At 35.9% G+C, this 5,959-nt stretch overlaps 1 long non-coding RNA gene across 1 annotated transcript in view; it reads right to left on the bottom strand.

Moving 5' to 3' along the window:
* Nucleotides 1–1,063: 1,063 nt before the first annotated feature.
* The window catches only part of LOC121869646, an 8,122-nt gene continuing 3,226 nt past the window's right edge, over nt 1,064–5,959 (bottom strand). Inside the window, exon 3 of the long non-coding RNA XR_006089572.1 lies at nt 1,064–1,206. This is a non-coding gene — a long non-coding RNA (uncharacterized LOC121869646). The remainder of the gene's footprint in view (nt 1,207–5,959) is intronic.

The following is a 5,959-nucleotide window of genomic DNA, read 5'->3' on the forward strand; positions in this document are numbered from 1 at the left end:
CTGTATCCTACAGTGTGTGTTGACCTGCTACATGCTGATCCATGTGGGTAGGTTGGGTTATGAGAATTTGGTGTGTGTGTGTGTTTTTACTCAGATATGATCTTCATTTTGGGACAATTGAGCAATTTTTGTAAACAAAAAAAGTAATAATTTTTGTTATTATTTTGACAAAATTCAGTTATTTGCATAAGAAATGAAGGTCAGATTTGAGTAAAACACCAAAAATTCACAAAAAAAACTATTCTCATAATTTCAACAAATCACTAATGAAGCCTAACTTACCTATCCTCCCGTGGATCCAATGGGATTATAGCTTATGGTTAATTATCTGGTGAGATTTTCTTAAGGTGTGATTAACCAGTTAGTGTTTTTAAGTAAGTGTGTCGTTCATCATCTATTCGTGGCTTTTAAGTCTTGAAACAGTGTGGTAGTGTTGAGGTAGTGCAGGATCTTGCATACACCCGGGACACACAGTAACATGAACCAGGTGTGTGGCTCCTGGGAGTATATATTGTGATAACAGTGGACTTGTTCTTGACAGATGACTACCTATTTTGAGCAAGTATACACCACCTGTGTATTTTTTTACTAGTATGATTGGTACGAGTAATGTGCTATGAGTCGAGCACAGTATGATTAGTGGTGAGTCAAGAGCTGTATGAGTGAGTAGTGAGTCGAGCATGTATGATGAATAGTGAGTCGAGCACTGTGCGAGGATTGGGAGTCAAAGTACAGTATGATGAATAGTGAGTCAAGTTAATTAAATGAGTGATAGTGAGTCGAGTACTGTATGAGTGATAGGAGTCTTAGTACAGTATGATTAGTAGTGAGTCGAGTTAATCGTGTATGATTGTTGCCATATCATCCCATCAATCATCCACTTCCTGTGTGTGAAATGGTGTACTTCCAGGTATCACATATCATGGAGGTCATGGGTCATGCACGGCTGATGCTGTTGTGCTTATATTATGTTTTGGTGTTTTGATGCCTTCTCTCTTTGTTTATCTTTCTCATACACACACATAAAAAAAAAATAAAAAAAAAACCTAAACTAACCTAACTTAGGAGAAATATTCAACATACTTTACATTTGAGACTATAGACCAGAGAGCTAAAACGTGAAGACATCTTGGTGCACAAGTGACGGCTTCTGCCCAGCCAACACCAGTAATGGTTGTCATGCTCGACCTTATGCCTCCCTCCAACCTGTTGAGAGAAGAGATGGTGACTTTCAACTCTTAATGATCTCATTATGTATCTAAGTTAGGGTAGTTTAGGTTTTTTTTTATTTTTTTGTATGTGTGTGTGTGAGAAAGATAAACAAAGAGAGAGAGAGAGCATCAAAACACCCAAAACATGATATAAGCACAACATACAGCATCAACCGTGCATGACCCATGACACTCCGCATGATATGTGATACCTGGAAGTACACACAGGAAGTGGATGATTGATGGGATGATATGGCAACAATCATACACACAGTGCTCGACTCACTACTAATCATACTGTGCTAGACTCACTATCACTCATACAGTGCTCGACTCACTATCACTCATTCAGTGCTCGACTCACTATTCATCATACTGTGCCTGACTCACAATCACTCATACAGTGCTCGACTCACTATTCATCATACTGTGCTCGACTCACTATCACTCATACAGCTCTTGACTCACCACTAATCATACTGTGCTCGACTCATACAGCACATTACTCATTTCCAATCATACCTGGTAAAAAAAATACACAGGTGGTGTATACTTGCTCAAAATAGGTAGTCATCTGTCAAGAACAAGTCCACTGTTATCACAATATATAATTCTCCCAGGAGCCACACACCTGGTTCATGTTGCTGTGTGTCCCCGGGTGTATGCAAGATCCTGCACTACCTCAACACTACCACACTGTTTCAAGACTTTAAAAGCCACGAATAGATGATGAACGACACACTTGCTTAAAAACACTAACTGGTTAATCACACCTTAAGAAAAATCCTCACCAGATAATTAACCATAAGCTATAATCCCATTGGATCCACGTGGAGGATAGGTAAGTTAGGCTTCATTAGTGATTTGGAAGTTGAAATTATGAGAATAGTTTATTTTTGTGAATTTTGGTGTTTTACTCAAATCTGACCTTCATTTCTTATGCAAATAACTGAATTTTGTCAAAAATAATAACAAAAAATTATTACTTTTTTTTTTTACAAAAATTGCTCAATTGTCCCAAAAATGAAGATCATATCTGAGTAACACACACACACACACCAAATTCTCATAACCTAACCTAACCTCCACATGGATCAGCATGTCGTGGTCAACACACACTGTAGGATACAGACGTTGCCTGACAGTGAGTGACTGGGTGTGGGAAAAACTTCAACCGACTTGGTTTATTTATGACAACATTTTTACTCACACTGTATCTCTGTTAATACTAATTTGTCCAAAGAATAAAATATATTCGTAATTTTTGTTTTAATAATCCTTGGATAATCAAATACAAAAACCTTGCCACAGCCATTAAACCAATATTAACCTAAGATATAATAAATGAAAGTGTTGATAAACTGTAGGTTAGGTTAGGCATTACAGTTTTATGATTTAATAAATGAAATATTTTACATGTCAGATAAGTGTTGATAAACTGTAGGTTAGGTTAGGCATTACAGTTTTATGATTTAATAAATGTAATATCTTACATGTCAGATCAGTGTTGATAAACTGTAAGTAATAAGGAATGAAAAAATTCTTATTATTATTTGTCCTCAGAGCTTTAAGCCTACTGTACTGTACACTCACATTAGGTTAACTGAGACAACCTGTTTGAAGAATGTTCACATTTCTTTTGTATCTTCTTAATTCATGAATGTTAGTCAATATTCAGGTACCCATCTTTAATAATCTTGAAAAAAGCGCAGTACATCAGTACAGTATGTGGGTTTAAAACTAAGCTTTAAGTACAGTACAGTACAGTACAGTACATCAGTACAGTACGTGGGTTTAAAACTAAACTTTAAGAACAGTACAGTACATCAGTACAATACAGTACAGTACATTATGTGGGTTTAAAACTAATCTTTAAGCACAGTACATCAGTAAATGTACAGTACATCAGTACAGTACATCAGTACAGTACATGGGTTTAAAACTAATCTTTAAGTACAGTGCATCAGTACAGTACAGTACATCAGTACAGTACAGTACGTGGGTTTCTTTCAAATGTATCAAACTAAAACACGAGAAAAGATTGGACCAATAGTCAGATACAGGCGAGCTAACTGATAACAACGGAGAAATGAGCAATAATCTGAATAAATATTTTTCAACAGTTTTCACCACAGAAAATTTAAACATGATACCCGAGGCACCGACTCTATACAGAGATGGTGAAGAAAACAAATTAAGCAAAATCACAGTGACTAGTAACGATGTTAGTAAGAAAATAGACAAACTAAAGCCTAATCACCAGGTCCCAATGAGATATTTGCCAGAGTATTAAAGGAATGCAAGGAAGAGCTTAGTATGCCCTTAGCAAAGTTGTTTAACATGTCCATTAAAATGGGTGTAGCACCAGAATCCTGGAGGATAGCAATTGTAATACCCATTTTCAATTAGGGAGATAGATCATTATCCTCTAACTACTGTCCAATCAGTTTAATATCAATTGTAGGCAAATAACTGGAAGCAATCATTTCAAACTCTATTCAAAATCACCTGGAGAAGCACAAGTTGATCAATGATTCCCAACGTGGCTTCACAAATGGGCGTTCATGTCTAACTAATCTATTAACATTTTCATCTGTTTTCGAATCAGTGGACGAGGGGCACAATTATGAAGTGGTATACGAGTATCTCAACTTAGCAAAGCCTTCGACAGAGTCCTCCATGAAAGACTGATAAGAAAAGTGGAGGCTCATGGCATTAAAGGAGATATTATAAAATGGATTAGGGCGTGGTTACAGGACAGGAAACAGCGAGTGAGCATTAACGGCACTAAATTAGATTGGAACAACGTCACTAGTGGAGTTCCCCAAGGCTCAGTACTTGGACCATTATTATTTATTACAGCTACTCCTCGACCTACGACCACCTCAACCAAAATTTTGTCAAATTACGTATTTTCGAGTCCCAACATTAGTGATTACGCTGTGCACTGACAAAATTTTCGTTTGTAATTCACTTTACTCATTTTAGATTTTCTATGTACAGAATATTATTTAAGCATTTTCAACTTACGACCAATTTGACTTACGACCTGGATTTGTGTCCCTAACCCTGTCATAAGCCGAGGAGCAGCTGTTTATACATAAATGACATAGACGTCAGCGTAGACAGCAACATAAGTAAATTTGCTGACGACACTAAAATAGGACGTGTGATTAAATTTGACGAGGACTCCTCAAAACTACAGGAAGATCTAAAAAAAAATTTGAATGGTCTGAAAAATGGCAGATGAAATTCAATGTGGACAAATGTAAAGTACTCAGTATAGGAGATGTAAACAGGGAAACCAGATACCAGATGAACAACGATGTTATTGAGAAATCCGACTGCGAGAAAGATTTAGGAGTAATGATAAGTAGGAATCTTAAGCCAAGTAAACGTGTATTTGCTCGAAACAAGGCTAATAAAGTACTTGGGTTCATACAAAGGAGTGTTAGTTACAAGACTAGCGAGGTCATCCTAAAATTATATCTTGCACTTGTGAGACCTCACTTGGATTACGCAGTTCAATTCTGGTCACCCTATTACAGAATGGATACAGAACCCTTGGAAAAAATTCAGAGGAGAATGACAAGGCTAATCCCAGGCATTAGAAACCTTGAGTACAGAGACAGGTTAAAGCTTCTTAATTTGCACTCCCTCGAGAGACGTAGAGTGAGGGGCAATATAAGAGGTGTATAAATGGAAGTTGGGGCTGAACAAAGGGACATTACAAAGGCACACAAACTATCCAACCAGGAGTGAACTCGTAACAATGGTTTTAATTTATACAAATTCAGAATTAGGCTCGAAATAGATAAACATTGGTTTGGAAATAGAGTTGTGGACGAGTGGAACAAGTTACCAAATATCATCGTTAACTCGAATACGCTGGATAGCTTCAAACATAGTTTGGATGGATAAATGAGCAATAGGGGTTGGGTGTATATGGGACTGCCCAATAGGTCCACTGCAGTTTCCTCCATTCTTGTGTTCTTAAGTACTGTATAATAATTATACCAATAGGTGTTGTTAAAGAATGTGGTTTTCCCAGATTAATCCACTGAATAAATATAACTAAGCAGTGATAAATACTGAAAGAATTAAGAGGAAAATATAAGAACAAATAATGATATTGAAAGATATATACAAGATATAGAAAAGAAAGATAAAGAATATTGAAATACATAAATAAATAAAAACATTGAAAGAATACTTAAAAATAACTTAAACAAATAATATAACTAAGAAAATGAAAGGTTGTATAGGACATAGAAATAACCTACAAAATATAACCAAAGAAATAAAGAAAGTGATATATAAGTTGTAGTATAAAAAAACATACAAAATAATAAAATTTTAAAGAAAAAATATATCCTCGAACACAGATGTAATAATTAATGAGAGAGAAAAGATAAATAATAACTAAATCTATTTATTCACCTCCTTACACTGGGGTATCATGCACCTGCAGTATTCACCTTGTTTCTATCCTATACCTTGATACCATTAAATGTAAACAAACTCGTGTGCCCGAACCCTTGCCACGTTGCTACCACCCATTTGTCTTGTTACTCTCACCTTAGTTAAGTGATTAGTGTTATATTATACAGTATACCTGTATTCTGATAGAAAAACCTGGGTGGTGGCAGCTACTGTGAGTATTGAAGATTGTAATATAACAAGGGGTTTCCCAGGTAAGCCCTAGGTCAGAATGTAACTACATAAAAGTAACGTAACAGAAAAATATA

This window comes from Homarus americanus, unplaced genomic scaffold, assembly GCF_018991925.1.
Source record: "Homarus americanus isolate GMGI-L3 unplaced genomic scaffold, GMGI_Hamer_2.0 scaffold23578, whole genome shotgun sequence".
NCBI lineage: Eukaryota > Metazoa > Arthropoda > Malacostraca > Decapoda > Nephropidae > Homarus > Homarus americanus.